This window comes from Quercus robur, chromosome 5, assembly GCF_932294415.1.
Source record: "Quercus robur chromosome 5, dhQueRobu3.1, whole genome shotgun sequence".
Taxonomy (NCBI): domain Eukaryota; kingdom Viridiplantae; phylum Streptophyta; class Magnoliopsida; order Fagales; family Fagaceae; genus Quercus; species Quercus robur.
The window spans coordinates 54919473-54941189 of NC_065538.1; the positions used below are offsets into that span (position 1 = coordinate 54919473).

Consider the following 21717-nt stretch of genomic DNA (forward strand, 5'->3'; position numbering starts at 1 on the left):
TCCCATTTGCAAATTGATATATCACATTTTCATAATAAAATAGAAGAATTGAAAATAAAAAATTATGCTATGATGGAGTCCCAGCATAATTACCTACGTATTCAGCCTTCTGAGTATTGAGAATCTGTTCATTCCAATTTCAGGTTAATATGAAAGGACTAGATGGCATTCAAGGACCAGTTTATGTGGGAACAGGTTGTGTTTTCAATAGGCAAGCACTTTATGGCTATGGATCTCCTTTGTCTGGCTTACCTACGGCTTCTCCCCCATACCGCTCATGGTTTGGCAAGCGCTCCTCCGAAGAGCCCTCTAAAGATCCTTAAGAGATTTACCGAGATGCAAAACTGGAAGAAGTTGATGCTGGCATCTTTAACCTCAAGGAGATTGAAAGTAAGTCTAGTTATGAAGAAAAATATTTAAACAGACATTTCATGCAGTAATTAAGATTTGCTTGGATTTTTTGTTAAGGATTATGATCAGAACGAGAGGTCATTGCTGATCTCCCAGATGAGCCTTGAGAGAACTTTTGGCACTTCTTCAGTATTTATTGAGTTTACACTTATGGAAAATGAAGGAGTGCCTGAATCTGCTGACCTATCAACATTGATCAAGGAAGCAATTCATGTGATCGACTGCGCCAAGTTCTCTGGTGGAGATCAATTTACTGCATGCCCTTAAGACCAGCATTCAAAGGTTCAGTCCCCCTCAACCTATCTGATCGACTGCACCAAGTTCTCTGGTGGGCACTTGGATCTGTGGAGATTTATTTGTTCTTCTTATTTATTTATTATTAAATAGATATTCTTATCTTTACTTTGGTACAGTAAATTCATTAGAAAAGGAATCATTTTTTTAATGTCTTTTATTGTTGAAATCAAAATTAAAAAAAGAATTATTTCTGACTTAAGACAGATAGATTATAGATATTATGACATGTTAAATGGGTTTGATCACTTGATTGTGCTGAAAATGAAAATGACTCCTATTTAAGTTACAAAAATTCATGATGAGTGTGACGAGAGAGTTGGTTGAAGACTCAAATCCTATCCTACTCAAAAATGTATTATTAACACAAGAAGTCCTTTAAAATGGGGAATAAAAATAATGAATAAGGAACCCTATAACCAATTTGCAAGATATGTACAGGATGGGGGAAACACGATGCTTGAGGCGGAGTGAGCTTATTAGAAGCCTAGCAGAAAGCTTGCCTCCGGGCACAATACGACTAGGATGCCAAGTACTCTCTATTGCAGTAGAACCTCTTTCATCCTATTCAATTATTCAACTCCAAAATGGAGGTGTCATCTAGGGGTGGTAAAATCTGACACGACCCGTGAACCTGACACGACTAACTCGTTTATAAACAGGTCATGGGTCGAGGCTAAATAGGTTCGAGTCATATTCGGGTCAACACGGCTGACCCGTTTAATAAATGGGTCGTGTTCGGGTTCACACATGTGAACCCGTCTGACCTGTTTGACCCGTTTAAATAATAAAGGCATTAAATTTTGTTATTATTGCTTAATTTTTTTGTTGTAATTATATATTTATTACTATATTTATGGCCGTAATTGTATTTTAATTTTAGATATATAAAAATTGATAATAGATTATTTAGGTCATATATGACCTATTAATCAAACAGGTTATTAAATGGGTTATTTGTATTAACTTTTATATGACTTATTAATTAAACAGGTTAAACGTGTCGGGTTGGGTCAACCTGTTTAATAAACGGGTCGGGTTAGGGTTGAGGATTCTTGACACGTTTACTAAACAGGTCGGGTTCGGGTCAACTCATATAGCAGAGTACTTATGGCTTGACACGACACGAACCCGACCCGCAAACACGAATTGACACCCCTAGTGTCACCAAGGCTAAGGTATTCTTTCATTACTTTTATTTAGCCAGATATTTGAGTTTTTATCATTTTGCTCAATCAAATTGGATGACATACCTTGTAGTTATTGTGAGCATCAATTTTGAGGGGGCACTGCAACGATTTCTTGGGGCCAATTTGCTCTACTCCTCAACTAAAACTACTTTGGAGCTCACATAGTTTCAATCATAATATATGAGAAATGCTCTTATTGAAATTTTCATAATGAAAACTTTCTAGATTTGTAATTTCTAGAAAACAATTCTTAGAATTTCCAAAAATTAGTACTAACTTTCTCCTGGAATGTACATAAACATTGCTGAGTAACTCAATTCTTAAGTTGTGTCAATCAGTTTCTCTAAAAAATGGAAGACTCTTTTAGGGCTGGTGATCAAATGCTGGGAAATAGATTAGTAAGAACTCAGAAGATTTATAGCCACCACTTTTTGGCATATTACTTCTAAGTTCAGACACCCATCTTGAGCATTGATAGTCTAGGTAGCCACACTGCTACAGATCTGTTGAATTTCATAAAGTAGAGAGAGCAATATCTGAGAGAGAATCTCATTTCATTGTATAATGAATTCTGTATAGAGAATTGTATTTATACTGGGCTCATCCCAAGCTGATAAACTTAACTGACATGTAGGCAACTAGCCGTTGTAATCATCTAACCACCTATCTAACAAACTTCAGTAACAAACTAACTACTCAGATATTTACAAGTAGCAACTGGTGCGCGTGATTATTGCATGAGCTATTATAACTGAATACAGATAATTGCAACTAGTGACACGACTATGTTTTGGTCTTTCCATTTAAGTTGGATGATGCTGTTATCATCTCTGACAAGATGGCAATCCAGCTCTATGTGTTTAGTACGCTCATGGAAGACTGGATTCAATGCAATATGGATTGCCATTGGTTGTCACAGAATAGTAATGCTTCCTGAGATTGTGGTATTTGCAAATTTTTCATTAAGAATAGCAACCACATAATCTCACAAACAGAGGCTGCCACAGAGTGGTACTATTCTTCAGTGGAGGATCTAGAAATGGTAGTCTGTTTCTTAGACTTCCACTAGATCAGTGAATCCCCTAAAAAAGTACAGAAACCGGTAGTTGACCTTCGTGAACCTGGGCATGATGCCCAATCTGCATCAGCAAATACCTTAATATGTATTTGAGACTGAAGAAAAGAATAATCCCTGCCCTATGGTTCCTTTAGTGTATCTCAAAATTCAATGAGCTGCTTGTAAATGAGGCTCCCTAGGATCAGATAGAAACTGGCTTTGCCTATGAACTACATATGTGATATTCGACCTTGTCAATGTCAGGTACAACAGTTTGCCTATCAGCCTTAGATACTTACTGGAATCCTTAAGTTTTAACCCATCATCTTTTGACAACTTAAGATTTTGCTCCTTAGGCACCTTCACCGGTTTACATCCCACCATGCCATAATATGATAATAACTCCAATGCATACTCTCGTTGACAAAGGGAGATTCCAATCTTGGATCTAGCCATCTCTAAACCCAAAAAATATTTTAAAATCCTCAAATCTTTCAAGTTTCAACCTAAGTTTTTTTTTTTTTTTTGATAGTTAATAATACTTTTATTAAAAAAAAAAAAAAAAAAAACCTGAACATCATGTTCATGATGGTGAGCACTCTGAACAAGGAACAAATACAATCAAATCAAGAACTAAAAGGAAGGGAAAGTAAGAATTCAGAAATTAAATACTATTCGTGCTCTCCCCAAATACAATCCCATTGAAACAAAGTGCCGAAGAGAAGATATTTTAAGAGGTCTAAGGGTCTCTCCTTGTCTTTGAAAATGTGGGCATTACGTTCCTGCCGAACTATCCACATATGCCGGGACCATATTCCATATGGTTGATAGGTGCTTTACAAACCAATTTCTTCATGCAAAGAAAAGAGAGCTAATTGAGTTCAGCATTACCCACTGAATCCTAAACACTTCAAAAGCTTCACAACATAAGGCATGAGAAAACTTAACTGACACATAGGAGAGAATCTCATTTCATTGTATAATGAATTCTGTATAGAGGAGTATTTATACTAGGCTCATCCCAAGCTGATAAACTTAACTGACACATAGGCAACTAGCCGTTGTAGTCATCTAACCACCTATCTAACAAACTTAAGTAACAAACTAACTAATCAGATATTTACAAGTAGCAACTGGTGCATGTGATTATTGCATTATCTATTAAAACTGAATATAGATAATTACAACTAATGAAACGACTACATTTTGGTCTTTTCATTTAAGTTGGACGACATTGTTTTTATCTTTGTGTCTTTACTCAGTACGATGTCAGTTTCTCTCCATGATCTCCTCCTCTTAACTTTTCTGCTACAAGACTTAAAGTAACAATACAAATATGATGAAAATAAGATACATTTTTTTAACTCTCTCTGTATCTACAAATGAAGAGAAAGGTAAATATCCTTTCTTTTTTAAAATAAAAAATTAATCTTTTACCAATCATATTACAGGTTTTGATTGGATGTGATGGAGCCAACTCAGTAGTTGCAGATTTTCTTGGGCTAAAACCTCCAGAGTTTCTCTCATTATCACAAGTTAGAGGTTACACTGAATATCCAAGTGGTTATGATTTCAGAAATGAATATGTGCAATTCACGGGAGACCATAGTTTGATTGCGAGGATTCCGATTGACAAAAAGTTGGTCTATTGGTTTATGACTATGGAAGCGGATCCAAAAGGTACACTCTTAACATGAAACAATTTAGCTTCAACTGTTTCTTCTTTATGTATGTCACAACCTGAGGAGAATGCTATGTCTTTATCCACATTAGTGCTATTCCTTAAAGAACTAGTAAGTTACAGTTAGGTCCCATCATCACTTATATAGCCCACACAGATCTATTACAGGCCAATTATGGGATTCAACAAACGCTTATGCAACACACACTCATGAAATCTTGTCTAGTCTATCCCTAATGTCCTCATTAGCCAGTGCCCTGAGCCACATAGTATTACCATTTTGCTGGTTCTAATTCTATTTGTTAGGATTCAAAAAGTGTTAGGTACATCTGTGCTAGACCTCAGAAGGCCTAGTTAAGTTATTGAAGCTTCCCATAATCAGTTATAGCCTAAATCAACCTAGCATATACCTGATGTTGGACTTAATAAACACCCACACAAGACACACATCCAATTCAATCCCCCCATAATTGAGGCCATCACAATGTATGTTTAAAAGAATTACAGATAGAAATAATGGCTCATATTCTGAATTGGAAGTAACGCTAATTGGTAAGGGTATATTTAGAAATTTCAAAATATTGAGTTAAGGTTTCTCTGGATGCACTATAATTTCATTGGTAATCCTTTATTTTTTGGTAGTGAAGATTTCTAGCACTCACTTCCGTGGATGCAGGCACACAACTGAACCACTCAATCCCTGCATTGATTTTTTTTTTTTTTTCTCCTCTCTATTTTTCACTAATATGCTAAGATCCTAAATCTTCAACAATTTTCCGTTTGAAAGTTTTTTATTTATAAAAGGTAAAAACTACATTACACCACCATGTAATTCCAGTAACCAGCAGCGTCCAAGCAAGAAAGTCAATCCTAGCATGATTTTGCATTTAATGGAGATGAGATTTAGAAGCCACACTTTCTTGACAATGCTAATGCATTTAACCGGATTTGGATCCGGTGCACCATGCAACAACTACTTAGTTGTGAGATGTAAAAGTTGAGATTGTACAAATGTAATCAAGATATAATATAATTTTTTTACAATGTTAAATTTTACATCTCACAAGTGGTAATTTCATGGTGCAATAGCCAGATCTATATACGCATTTAACATTAGCCTGAAATTCAAGCCACCTTCTGACAGCAACCCCACACTCCGCTGTACATTCTGCAGTCAGGGAATGGAAGCAGCTTGTTGATTTGTACTAGTTTTGAATCAAACCTGTAGTTTGGTCCCAAATACTTGGTTGTTGATAGCCCAAGGCATTCTCAAATATTATTGTTGGTCCAATTTTCAAGGCAAATTCAAAACAATCTATGATTGAGGATAAAAGTGTTCTTATATAATCTTAGAGTAATATGCATATTATTAGAATTTAGAAATTAAATTTAAATTTACTAATCATTCCCCTGCAGTGCTAGTATGTTACTTGCTTTTCAGTTTTTGTGTTGTTAGGTGTTACTGTGGCAGCAGGCTTGAATGTTCATTGCAGTGTTTATTTAGAGGTGGACAATTGGATGAGGTACTCGGTTTGGCCTATGCACCCCTGATGCATGTTGACCACAAGGATTCTCCATGAACCCACAAGAAAGAAAAAATCCTCATGAACACCATTACATCCTTTTACCACTCAAGAATTGATTCACTCTGCACAAAATTCACATTCATGCAAACACCAGACCCTTGCTGATCCACCTTATTACCAAGACCAACACTCTCTCGATGAAGGAAAAACTAAATGCTCTGTTTCTTCTCCTGCATACACCATAGCTACACCTTGTTTAGGTGACCCCAAAAACAGAGCCACCACAATTAATGGAAGGATCTGCTACATCAGGATCTGATTTCTCACAATCACCCATCATCTCCACTTCTACTTGCCCTTGATTGCCGCCAGCCTAATCACCATGAACAACAATAGAAGAATCATCAGGGTTGCACAAGCTGAGGACGTCTTCTCCTCTTGGATTTTGCCATATATGTGCCCAAAGCTACAAAGAAATCAAAATCCAAAAGAACAAACAGCCAGTGATGGTTGGAAACGGTGGTATACTATAGAAATCTACGCTAAGATCTTGAATTAGCTAGAAGAAAACCAGAGAAATGCTAACTATGTTCCCATCATAATCACCCAGTGAGAGTTTTTTTTTTTTTTTTTTTTTTTTAATAATATATATCTGATACTAGCATATGTTACTTTGCTTTCTAATTTTTGTATTATTAGTAGTTTTACTGTGGCAGCAGGCTTGAATTTTCACTTGCAGTGTTTATTTGTTATATGAACAGGTTCAGCTGTTGCAAAGGATCCAGAGCTCATTCAGCAACTGACTCTTGACTCAATTAATGGCTTCCCCACAGAAATGGTAGAGATGGTGAAGAACAGTGACCTAGAATCACTCTCTATTGCACGGTTGAGATATCGTGCACCATGGGACGTGCTAAGAGGAAGCTTTAGAAAAGGAACAGTGGCAGTAGTTGGAGATGCCATGCATGTCATGGGTCCTTTCTTGGGACAGGGTGGCTCAGCACTCAGCAGCTATAGAAGATGCAATAGTCTTGGCCAGATGCTTTGCACGAAAGATGCATGGAGATGGAGGTCAGGTCATTGAGCACAAAGTTGGAGAAGCCGTGGATGAATACGTGAAAGAACGGAGGATGAGATTGGTTTGGTTGTAAACACAAACTTATCTCGTGGGTTTACTAGTAAAAAACTCACCATGGCTAGTGAGATTTGCATGTAACATTCTCATGATGGTTTTCTTCTCCGACTCATCTGCTCATACTAGGTATGACTGTGGCTGCCTATAAGATACATTGTGCTTTTAGTCGTGTTATTGTAAAAAGATAGATTCTTGAAGAAAGGCTAAAAACACATTCTTGAAGAAAGGCTAAAAACACTAATCTAACAAACTCTCAATTGTAAACCTAATCATGGTTTGCTCATTAATCAAAACGGTGCGGTTTACATCTTTCTTGCTTAGTGCCGTTTTCTTCTTGTGCTTGCATTTTTCATTGTCGTTTACTATATCTTGTCGTTTATTGATCACTCCAGCTTCAACACTCTCCCTCAAGTACTGAACTTTAAGTTCTGGGATTTGAACTGAAGAATCTGCCTTCAAAAAATTTTTGAGACATTTTATAGTTTGCTATTACTGGAGTGAATGTCACTGACTTTTTCCTCTAATTGGTTCATATAGGTGGTGGTATCTTCCTAAGACTCATGGCCACCATCTTCGTTGTGTAAGCTCTTTTGTGTATCAAAATGCAAGATGGCACATTAAGTAAATTCCATTTCTTGGGCATTATCTTCTAGTAAAATTAAAAGAACAAGAATGGGAAAGAAGGAATAGGGTATGTAAGGGAATCCCCATGTTTAAATCACAACAAGATGAACTATGTTAGTATTCGGGCATCTTTTAAGTGTGTTTTTACAGCGGGAGAAAAGGATCAAGACTTGACTTAGACAAGAATTTTAGTTTGAAAGATTTTACTCTCAAAAGGAGTGTCAAACTTATTTTAGGGCTTTTGAAATGGTTCACAAAAAAATTTGAAGATTGACTCAAGCTTTTGCGTAAGAAAATGACTTTTCTTTACGTGGTTTATTGCAAAAGGCTAATGCATAATCATATCCTTACAAAGTTGTAGATCCTTAGTACTAGAGTTGGATCTAATGTTTGAGCCATTAAGGACCCCCCCAAATTGATGTAGTTTTGTATTGCACAAAGTTGAAAGTTAACGGTGCAATTCTAATTATGACTAATGGGAGGACTAAATTGAAAAAAAAAATTGAAAGTTGGAGAATTGAATTGAATTTTAGGAAATATTAGAAGATGCAAACTGTAATTTAGCCAAAATTAAAATAAATAAATAAATCATCTTTCAACTCATTCTTTTATTAATAAAAATCTATCCGCAAGAAGCTTATTTTTCTCTACTCAAATAATTTAAAGGAATCTGTAAACAATTTGCAAAGACTCAAAAAATTCTAGGGATGAATCAGAATAAGCCAACTTTTTTCACCAAAAAAAAAAAAAAAAAATTGTGGCTACTTATAGTGTTCTAAATAGTTGTTATTTTTATACAAGAGGAGCTATGATTTTTTAACTCGATAAATACTTCAGTTTATAATTTTTTTTTCTTTTGGTAATTAAATATGAAAATAAGTTGGTAATTATCAAATGCTATGTTAGGCACATGCCTAAAACTAAAATTATATATTGTTGTTGAATAAAATATTCTTTTTATATTCTATTACATAAACTTATAAAAATAGTCAATACTTTTAAATAATACATGTGGTTTTTAACCTACAAAATTTATATTATACTCTATTATAAAATATTATATTACATTTTCTCACGCATCTTTTGGATTTGTAACTAGTTAATCAAACATTTAAGTCATGCCTTTCTTCTAATTGCCCAAGAAACCCACAATTTTCTAAAACCACTTGACTCATGCGTGCTCATGCAAAATTCTGGCAAACCAAAATTATTAATGGTTCACTTTGATTTGTTCAAGCCATGATTGACTGCCAGCCCAATTGGGGCGAAACTCATCAATCCTGAATATATAAATAGACCCACTCAGCAGGCCTAAATCCACTTATAAAAATGTTTGGCCCAAAATCCATTTTAAACCCAGTCGATTCTCAAAAAAAAAAAAAAAACCAGTCTGCTGCACGATCCAACCAGCCCAAATCTATTCAAACCCAGTCTTCCTGTTAGGCTTGTTTTCATGCATTCAAACAAAAAAAACAAAAAAAAAAAAAAAAATGGAAAAGAAAAACACATGCTATTATGCTAATGGTATTTAGAGGAAAGTATAAGGATATTACTATTTTTGTCTTTTCATTAATGGTTGAAAATAAGATATTTGGATTATTTCTTTATGTATTGGAAATTCGGAATTGTATTTATCAATCTGGGAAAAAAAAAAAACAAAACAAAAAAGACGTTATAAGCAAAAATTGAGTTAATGAGAGCACGTTTTCTTGGTTCTTTTTCCCACGTTTTTCATTAATCATGTCTTCTCTGAGAAGTGGCCAGCATTTTTGCTAAAGCTTTTCTGTTTCTCAAATAAAAATAAAAATAAAAAATAATAAAAAAATATTAACGAATGCTCTAAAGTATTGGTTTAGAAACTTTTTATAAAAAATGGAAAAAAGCAATTAATAATTATTTTGATGGTTTTTTATTTTATAAAAGTGATATAAAAAATTTTCTAAAATAATTTGTTAGCAATTATTTTAAGGGCACCCGTTATTATGACTAAAAATTTAGAAAAAAAAAGCTAAAGCTTATCTTTCATGGTTGTAACATTATGACTTTCTCAATGATGACGATGTTTAAATGACATAATCTATATTTATTAGTCAATAGCAAACTATGTTCAAAAGGATAATTATGTTTAGCTAGACAAGTCCCTAACCAAAATCTCATACCAAACCCTTTTTTTTTTTTTTTTTTAATTATTATCATTTCCCCATCATTCATTGAAGTATCTAAATGAATGATTCTTGTTTAGCAATCAGCCCCACCAGCTACCTTATCAATTATCATGGTTTATTTGAATAAGAATGTTTGACTTAATTTCCGAGCCACTTGCTATTACTAAAAGTCAGATAAATTTTAATTTGCTACTAGGGAATTAATAATAATCAAAATGAAAAGTTCCATTTGACTACATTTTCCTCTATTGTTTGAGATAGAACTTGTCAAAAGGCTTTTAGTACTATTAACGGTTCCATTTTTTTATGTTTGGGAATTGCTAAGAATTTTCAATTAAAAACTCATACTTGATGGGTTGACGATTCTCATTTCTCACTAAGCCAAACTGTTCTCATTTCATGTTTCTTCTTTTGTTAGTGTTCTCTTTTTTCTTTTCCAACAACAATGTATCATTTTGGCTTTTGAATAAAATAAATTGTTTTCTCTCAACAAATAATGAAAACTGAAAAGGTAAAAATAATTAAGCGTTAGCAGAGATGCAAATACATAGGTTCCTTCTGAAACTAATGAACTTTTTTTTTTTTTTTAATTGTAAGTTTGGTTTAAATTCAAATTCTTTATACGATGAAACAAAATATTTTACCAGTTTAGCGAATCAAAATCCACGAAACTAATGAACTAAACATAGAGGATCATCATACTGAAACAAAAGAGTATTGATTTTGTATATTCTCTAAGTTTTCATTTTTATTCAATTTGAGAATCTTCGAAATTTTAAATTTTAAATTAATTCACAAGTTCTCTTGGACAGTTATGACATATCTGTAATACCAAAACTTGGAGCAGAAGTTTCAACCTAAATTTTCCCTACAGCTAAATTGAAAAGAGAGCTTCAAGAGCTGGATGCTTCGGAGCCTACCACATTAGAGTAAAAAACTTATCCAGACTTCACTACCATCATTAATATTACACTCATTTTCTAGAATTGCACCCTTGAAAATTCTTTTTGGTTATGGATTCATGCCATGAACAATTTAACATGAAACGTGGCAGAATAAAAATTAAAATCTCGGCTTGAATAGTCCGGCCAAGAAAAAAAAAAAAAAAAAAGCTAAATTACAAATTGCACGCTCTAGATTTTTCTAAAATTCAATTTAGTCCTCTAACTTCTCTTTCATTTAATTCAATCTTCTAACTTTAAACTTTGTTCATTTTTTCTTTTTTTTTAGAAACAACTTTGTTTAAAATTGAGTTTTCTTATTTGTCTCCATCAAAATTGAGTTTTTAAGGACCCCTAAAACAATGTAGTTTTGTATTGGACAAAGTTGAAAATTGACAGCGGAATTTTGATGAAGACTAACATGAGAATTAAATCGAACAAACTTAAAAATTAGGGGGCTAAATTGAATTTTAGGCAAAGTTAGAGAATGAAATTTATAATTTAGCTATAAGCTAAAAAGTCATCTCTCAGTTGATTCTTTTATTAGTAATAAACTTATCAACAAGAAGCTGGTTTTACTCTACCCAAATAATCTAAAAGAATTTGAAAACCATCACAAAAAGTCACAAAGCTCTAATTTGGCTTGAGGGATGAATCGAAATTAAGCCAACCTTTTTACAATATAAATATATATATATATATATATATGTGGGGATAAATGAGCCGAGTAGGAGTATTGAGCCATGGGTCATGCCCAAGAATGGTCGAACAGTAAAATAAGTGTGTGGGTCAATGGGTTGAGGACAAGGACAAGTAATAACGAACAAATGATGTCTCCCAAGGATCCAAACTTCCTCAAGAGGAGTTGTGGAAGGTTGGAGCCTGGTTGCCTAGAGAATACCGTGCAAAAGGCAACCATACTTCTGAGAATAAGCTTCAGATAAATGAGTCCACAGTAAACCAAGAAATATCTGAAAAAAAGGCTGCTATCACCACATTAAATGTTCTGCACCTAACCAACTAGTCGCATTTATGTGGAAATAACCCCTGAGCAAGGATATCTTAGTTCACAACTACTCACAAAGCTTCCAAGAGGTTTCTGATGGGACAAACATCCAAAAGATTGCCTACATGATCAACAAGTGGAAGGTGGGGATTGAAAAGAATAGGACTATATAAGGAAATGGCCCCCGTGAAAAATGGGGCATGTAATCTGAGAGAGAAAGAAAGAACTCATTGTACTTAGAAAAAGCTTGAGTAAATATAAGATCACTTCATCCTCGGACTTAACTAAGGAGTGTTATTCCCTTCAAATTGTGTTTTCTTATCTTTCTGGCACAAATCCAATCTATTATGGCCCATACTTGATTTACTGAGTATTTTATTTGTAAAATCCACTCTCTAACAAAAATATATTGTTTTAGGCTTGTTGGACCATCATCCATTTTCGTTGGGCCGAGGGTCTAATTCTAGTCCTTACAATATATATATATATATATATATATATATATATTTAAGACAACTTATAATGTTCTAATAGTTATTATTAATTTTACACAATAGGAGATTTGAAAGAGGGAATTTTATCAAACTTGGTAGATACTTTGATTAATTTTTTTTTCTTCTAAAAATTAAATATAAAAAAGATTCGTAATTTTCAAATGTCATGCTATGCACGTTGCTAAAAATTTTACATTAATTATTATATCTGTAATTACTTCATAATTGGAAAATAGAGATAACCTATGAACAGTAATCAATACTCTATTGTGACATCTTTTCTTTCTCTTTTTTTTAATCGCATGTTGGGACATAGCATTCGCATCAATGGATGAATTTTGCAAAAAAAAACATAATTTTTCTATTTTACATTCCCATTTTTACAAAATACTCACATCAGTTTGTCTATTTTATACATATATTCAATAAAATATTCATCTTCACCAACCATCAACGATCAATCCACACCCACTATCAACCCACCCCGCCACCATCATCAATCCACCTAGCCACCATCATCAACCCACCATCATCAAGCACATCACCCCAAAACCCACTGATCAAACTAAGAATTAAAAAGATCAAAACCCCAAAACCCACTTATCAAACAAAAAATTAAAAAGGATCAAAACCCCAAAAACCACTGATCAAACAAAGCTTCAGTGGCGATCGGTGGTGGCATGGTGAGAGCTTTGGCGGCGAGCTTCAGCGGCGATCGGCGGTGGCACGGCGATACTGAGCTTGCTTCGGAGATCAGTGGCACAACTTGCTTCCTCGAAGATCAATGGCGGCTTGCTTCGGAGATTGGTGAGTGAGAGTGAGGGACTAGAGATAAAAAGAAAGAGAGATGAGACTAAGAAGCACTAGAGAGAAAAAGGGCGAGTGCGGTGAAGGAGAGAGAAAAAAATAGTAAAATATTAAATGCAAAGCTACGGTAATTATGCATATATGCACGGTTATTGTAACATTTTTGCATTTATGCACAATTTTACACCCACTGATGTGGGGATTTTTTATTTTTATTTTTATTTTTATATATATATCAAAATGTGTAAAATAAACTACTTTTTATATTTTGCAAGATTTTGCAACCATTGATGTTGTTGCTCAAGGACTACTCTCTTTTTTTTTTGGGGGGGGGGGGGGTTTGCTTAATCAATACTTTGATCTTTTGCTAAATTAATGTATGAAAATTTAAAGATTATTTATACAATTTTGATCTATTATAAACAAAATAGTATTTATGCTGTATTTTTTAACTGTCTTTTTCTTTTTTCTTTTTTGAGAGCAAGGTAAATTATAGTATAACTCAATCACATATTAAACTAAGATGATTCTCGAGCAAAAAAAAAAAAAACAATTAAACTAATTAAGATAAATTGGAACCTGATATTTCAACTTAATCACATATTAAATAAAATGCTATGTACTTTTAAATCTCAAAAATAATTTATAAGGATAATACAATTTTTAGTGTCCAGTATTTTTTTTTTTTTTTTTGATAATTTGATAGTTAACGAGCGAGAGGGATTGCATCCTAAATATCATGAAAATATCAGGAGATGCCAACCAATTGAGTTACAAGACTCGTGACTTAGTGTCCACCTTTTTAAGGGTTTGGCTTAGTTCAAGTACTTTTTCAATTGCATATTTCCTTTTATTTTAAATATACAATGGCTAGTGGTAATGAGTTTTAATTTCTACATTTTATTTAGTTAGTGGGTAATGTAGTAATTTCTCATCTATATATATAATAATAGGAGAAGCTGAGAGAAACTCAAATCAGAATTTCAAATTAGAGTTCCAATTTTGAGGCTAGTTAAAAAAAGGAGAGTCTAACTCTAGATACACAGTACAGGCTTTAAACCTCTTTTATTCACACTCATTTTCTAATGTAGGACTAACCCACTATTTTTCAAAGAAACTTACAATGATGTATATCCAAAATGGCCTATCTCTTGGATATACAGCACAAGCTTTAAACCTCTTTTACTCACACTCATTTTCCAATGTGGGATTAACCTACTATTTTTTCTTTTGAGAATACTAACGGTACGTTTGGTAACTGTTTTTTTCCCTTATTTTTTGTTTCCAAAAATAATTTTCTATTTTTGAGACTAAAAAACTTGTTTGGTAACCTAAAATGGACTGAAAACAAAAACTGTTCTCAAAACTCAATTTGTGAAGGAAACTGAAAACATGCAAAATGTTGTTTTCAGTTTCTAATTTTTAAAAGTCAATGAAAAAACGCATTTAATTTAATGAATCTATCTCATTTAATGAGTTAGTTTTAGAGTTCAAATCCTAATAACAACATATTTTAGTATTTTCTATTTTTTTTAAAAACTATCTTTTTAATTTCAACTAACCAAACATGTTTTTGATTTAAAAAATACAAGAAAATTGTTTTTTCTTTATATTTCTAAAAATAAAATTTTGAAAATAGAAAAAAACTGTTACCAAACATAACCTAAGTATTTTTAACACACACATAGGGAGAGGGTATGATTATTTTTAATTGTACTATGTATATACACGAATTATATACTAATAAAATATTAAGTTTATATTTTAGAAGTAATTCATGAAACTACCATATACCTTGAAAAAAGAAAACCCTCGTATGGTACACTGTGAATAATAATATTATTAATTTCCAAAAAAAAAAAAAAAAACCGCTAATGGTATTCACACACTTCCTCATAAGCTCATAATGAAATTTGTAGGTTTTTTTTTTTTTTTTTTTTTTTTTTTTTTTTTTTTTTTTTGTCCACGTTTTCTATTATAATCTTGTCCTCGCTCAGCAGTTGTAGCTTGTGGCCAACATTTCAGCTAAAGCTTATTCTTATCTTTCATTTATTACTTTATCACAACTAATCATCACGAGGTGTAAATGACATAATCTAAAGGATAATTATGCTTAGGTGGACCCACAAGTCTATATGTCAATTTCCTAATCAAAATCCCATCTCAAACTCTATTTTTTTTTGTATCATTTTCCCCATCAGCTTGAAAGGGATATATTGAAGTATCTAAATGAATGATTCTTGTTTAACAATCAGCTCCCACCGGCTACCTTATCATGATTTATTTGAATAAGAATGTTTGACTTTGCAACAATTCAAGAATTTCCGAGCCACTTGCTATTACTAAAGTCAAACCAATTTTAATTTGCTACGAGGGAATTATTAATAATCAAAATGACAAGTTTCATTTGACTACATTTTCTTCTATTGTTTGAGATAGAATTTGTCAAAAGTCTTTTTGTACTATTAAGTTAGCAGTTTCATATTTTTATGTTTAAAAATTGGTAAGAAATCAGGGAATCTAATGCCTGCGCCGACGCTCTGGCCAAGAAGGCAGTCTTTAGTCAACATGATTTTTGTATATTAGACACTCCGTCTGTGGAGATTTCCCAACGTACTGTTGATGCAAGACCTCTCTGGTCTATTTTGTAACCGGGTTTGTAACTATATAGCCCCTGTGGCTGTTGTTTAGCTTTTAATATATTCCATGTTTACCCCAAAAAAAAAAAAAAAATTTGGTAAGAAATTTCAATTGAAAATTCATATTTGATGGGTTGATGATTCTCACTAGCCAAACTGTTCTCATTTTCATGTTTCTTCTTTTGTTAGTGTTCTCTGTTTTCTTTTTCCAACAACAATGTACCATTTTGGCTTTTGTTGAAACTTATGAGTATTCATTTTGTATTTCCCTTATGTTTTTAATTTTATTCAATTTGAGAATCTTCAAGATTTTACTTTTCAAATTAATTCACACGCTCTCTTGGACAGTGATAGCATATTCTTAACTACGAAAACTTTGTTTAACATTTATTCCTGGACTAAGCATATATAAATGTTCATAATATTCATTACATCCCAGCCTAAAAATTGATCTTCTTGGGCCTTTTGAATAAATTGGTTTCAAACTTTCCTATGACTATGCATCATCAACCATTAAGAGGTGAGAATGGTATAGTTATATCTGTTGAGGATAATACACAAAGTAATAATGAAAGAACAATGTTAACACAAAAGACAAAACAGAAAATAAATAACTTGGAGGCACAAATTTATTATCCTTAGACAATATTTGCCCCCACACTCTTATTGCTAAAGGGTTACTGCAAACTTGTCCCAGGATACAACTAAGTTGTTGGATTCTACAAATGGCAATTATGGAGAATGACCACGGGATTTCTTGTATTTCTTTGTAACTAACTTTTTGGGAGAGAAAATATATCTTTCAAGTGAACATATGCCTCTATTTATACCCATAGGGTTTTATTTCACCAAAAGGCAAGTATGGAGAGTTAAAATATTTCATTAAATTGTTCACAAGACTTGAAACCTTTTCAAACATTCAGAACAGTTATCAAAAAATTCTGCAGAAAATTTAGGTTAATTAGTCTTAATCGATCGAAGGCTATTTTCGATCGATCAAACAGGAATCGAGAATCGATCGAACCAGGCCGAGACTCCAGAATAATTTTCCTCATTATTTCAATCGATCGAGAAAAAATTTCGACCAATTGAAAATCTTTAATTTCAAATTTCTCTTAGAAAATTCCAAAACTTGAATTTTCACTTTATGAAACAATATATAATATTCTCCAAACTAAAACATCAATATTATAACCTATCAATTTATATACATACATATATATATATATATATATATATATACACACAACCATATCCCCATGTTTAATAGTCAAAGAGGGCTTCAATAGATGGATGCTTTGAAGCCTTCCACATCAGAGGCAAAAACTTATCCAAACTTCACTATCATCATTATTATTACATTTTTTAAAAGATTGCACCATTGATATTCTTTTTGGTTCTGGATTCAAGCCATGAACAATTTAACACAATACGAGGCAGATTAAAAATTAAAAATGTCGGCTTGAACAATCCAGTCACCCAAAAAAAAAAAAGGTTTAAATTACAAATTAAACCCTCTAAATTTGCCTAAAATTCAATTAAGTCTTCTAACTGCACTTTCATTAAATTCTGTCCTCTCAATTTTCAACTTCGTTGAATTTTTTTTTTAAGAAACAACTTTGCTCAAAATGGAGTCATTCCATTAGTCTGTATTAAAATTAAGTTGTTAAGAACCCCCTAAAGTGAAATGGTTTTGTATTGGATAAGGTTGAAAGTTAATGACATGAGAGAGACTAATAGGAGAATTGAATTGAACAAAATTGAAAGTCAGATGACTAAATTGAATTTTAGGCAAAGTTAGGAGATGCAACTTGAAATTTAGCCAAAAACTAAAAAGTTATCTTCTAACTAATTATTCTTTTATTAATAATAAACTTATCCACAAGAAGTTGGTTTTACTGTACCCTAATAATCTAAAAGAATCTGCTAACCATTGCAAAGAGACAAAAAGTTCTAATTTGGCTTGAGGGATAAATAGAAATAAGCCAACCTTTTTACAAAATAAAAAATTGAGACATCTTATAGTGTCCTAAAAATTATTATTAATTTATATAAGAGGGGTTATGATAGAGTCCATTTTATCAAACTTGATAGATATTCTAATTTCTTTTTTAAAAAAAATTCTTCTAGAAATTAAATATAAAAAGGTTGGTGATTTTCAAATGCCATGCTAGGCACGTGCCCAAAACTTTTACATTGATTATTATGTTTGAAATCATTTCAAAATTGAAAAACAGAGATAATTGATGGGCATTAATCAATATATATATATATTTTTTAGAGAGTTTCAACCTATGACGTCCGCTTTTTATAATAACTCTTTATCATCAAACCAAGATACCAATTGGTTTTTTAGTGTAGGTGATGATTGAATCCCAGATCTCTTATCCAACCATCAGAGATTTAAATGTTAAGCTAATTGGAACTCACCATAAATCAATACTTTGTTGTAATACAACTGGCTTTCTTTCTCTTTTTGCTAATCACTTTTTGGGACATAAAGACCTTTTTTTGTGGTTTTGCTTAATCAATACTTTGTACTTTCGCTAAATTAATGCATGAAAAATGAAAGACTATTTATACTGTTTTGATGTATTATAAACAAAAGAAAGACCAAAATATAAATTAAAAATGTTCACCATTTAAGAATAAGAAATATAATAAGTTTCAAAAATGAATTAATATATATAAAAAAATAGTATTATGTAGTATTATTTTAACTATGTCTCTTTCTCTCTTTTATTTATTTATTTTAATTTAGAGCAAGGTTAACGTATATTTTAACTCAATCATCTATTAAAATAAGATAAAATGGAACCTGATATTTCATTTCAACAATGTATTAAAATAGATTGTTATGTTATTTTAAATCTCAAAAATCATTTATAAGGATAATACAATTTTTAGTTCCCATTTTTTTTTTTGGTAATTTAATAGTTTCAATAAGGGAGGGGGATTTAAATCCTAAATGTCATGAAAACACCAGGAGATGCCAACCAATTGAACTATAAAGGTATTGGTTAGTATCCACCTTTTAAATGGTCCAAAATATTCACTCATTAATCATAATAAATTTAAAATCTTCAAATAATAGAGTTATTAGGAAAATAATAATCACACATTACTCATGATAAATTTAAAAATCGTCAAATAATAGGGTCAAATGAGGAAAATAATAATTTCATGAAGATACTTTGTGGCATTTATACTATTATTAAGGGATACAATTTTTTGGTTTCCACTTTTTAAAAGGTTCAAAATGTACTCACATATATACTAATCAAATTAAATTTGAAAAACTTCAATATTGGGGTTACATATGGAAAAATCTAAAATGTAGGCCACTTTAAAAATTTTAAAACAAATTCTCCATATAAACCATTTTTCGCACTAAAATATTGCTTGCAACTATAGATAATTTTCTAATTAAAAAAATTATATGTATTATACACTTTTTAGATACAGGATAAACATGAAGAAGTACTTATAGTGTATATATATATATATATAACCGAAACTTTTGAAACTTCCACAATTTTCCACATCAGCACAATATTTATAAAAAAAAAAAAACATTAAAAAAAAACATAAAATCAAGATAAAGCTTTTTGAAAACGCGATAAACTTTTCTCCCCCAACTCCTTCTTCAATCCCACAAAACCCGATAAACCTTGTTACAAACGTACTTTGGAGCTACGTCACCACTAAAAGTGGGATAAGGGACCAAGGGTAAGAAAGAGAAGGCAAACAAATATCTATAACAACAGCTGCCTCTGCATTAATTGCCTCTCAACCAACTCTCTGACCGCATTAATGTGGAGGTGATGCCTGAACAGTGATGAAGCAGCCTTACAGCTGCTAGTATGAGGTTCCAGAAGATGTTAGATGGGACAGAAAGAGATCCCCTGAATCCAACTTACACGTGTGTGGTGAAGATGATATGAAGAAGGTAGTATATAACATGAAGGAAAGCATTGAGAAAAGGAGATCGAAACATCAGAAAACAGAGAATACTCAGAAGAAAGCCTTGAGAACAAAAGAACTAAACTTGTTTCAAAAGAAAAAATTAATTGTTGTAGCTGTATTAATCCATCTATAAACGTGTGGTTTAATCATTTTTCTTTTAGGGTTAACCTAGTTCTTGAGTACCCACGCTCTACAAATTTTATTGTTTGGACCTTTAACGTACGAACCCATATGATAATAAGACCATTTGTAATCATTTTATGATTTTGTGAGTAAAGGTGTTAAAACTGTCTTTGTGACAAATTTTGTGTTTACAACATGAAAAATGTTGAATTAAATCCTATTCTGTGAATTTGGATGCTAGGATAGTTTCTATGAAAGCTAAGACATTGGTTGTTATGGAATTGGTCTCACAGGAATTAGATCAATATAAAAATAATAGTGTAATTTCTAATTCAACTGAAATTCTATTAGGGCAGATTTGAGCATGATGGATTGTATGATTTTTAATAAATCATGAATTTATTCTTAGGCTTTGAAACTATAAGGGAAATTACTAGACATCTAAATGGGTAACTCTATAAATTGGCAAGAAAATTGGATGTAATTTGATAGTTTATTTAAATTTAGTAAGTGAAGTATATGTTGGTAGAATGGGTAGTAAAGAGTAGAACATGTTATGATTATATATAATGGAGTCATGCTATATGTTCAGAATTCAGTAGTAAATACTATACCTTATAGTTTACCAGAATTATGTTCACAAGTACAGTATTTAAATGTTCTAAAATCTCATGAAATCCTTTTAGCATGAACTGTTTATAAGCAAAGGTCACAAATTTTTATTTGTTTTTTGTATAAGCAAAGGTCACAAATTTTTATTTGTTTTTTGTATAATATAGTACGAAAACATGCACATATGGAATGAATGTAAAGAACTAATTTCTTCTTTAAAATAAGTTTATATTTAAGTACATGTTTATGTTTAAAAAAATTTATGTATTTGATTTTTTTTTTTTTTTTTTTGAAACCACCTCAGTAATATATTATTCAAGAAATGTTAATAGAGTCAAAGTACAAAGCACTCACAGCTGGGGGAGGGGAGTCTTCTAACCAAAACACCTCATCTACAATATTCTTAGCATGTCTAGCTAAAACATTGGCCACCTCATTTCCTTCCCTCTTTATACTATTGACAGAAACCACCTGCATGACACGCAGAAGCCATTTAACATCTTCATATATGTTACCCAGCCAAGAATGAGTCTGGGACGATGAAGACACAGCCCGCATCACAGTTTCGTTATCCCCCTCAACCATTACATTTGAGAAACCCGCATCAATAGAGAATTCCATTGCCTTCCTGCAAGCTAGAATTTCTGCCTCCTCACTACAAGTAACAGGTGGCCCTTTGACGGACATAGCTGCCATGACCTCCCTTTTGTCATTCCGAATTATTGCACCAAAGCCCGAGCAGTTCAACTCCACAAAAATAGCGGCATCGAAGTTCATTTTAAACACCGAAGCTGGAGGGGGTTGCTAGTGAAGTCTCGGCGATGTGGGTGTTCGGACAGATAGCTACACTTGAGATTTATGAAATTCCTCCAAAACCTCGGTTGCTCTTTTGTTAAGCCAGCCCGGTTCTTTAAAGTTTCCACCGTGTATCACAGTGTTTCTTCGATTCCATATAAGCCAAGCTTGCACCAGAAACATCTCAAACTCCGATCTTGTAAGCCTGGCCAGAAGTTCCTCAAACAGCTGCAATGTGTCACTTTGGCCAT

General features: G+C 32.5%; 1 pseudogene; it reads left to right on the forward strand.

Moving 5' to 3' along the window:
• LOC126728384 (cellulose synthase A catalytic subunit 8 [UDP-forming]-like) overlaps positions 1-21717 on the forward strand; it is an 87786-nt pseudogene that overhangs the window by 1664 nt on the left and 64405 nt on the right.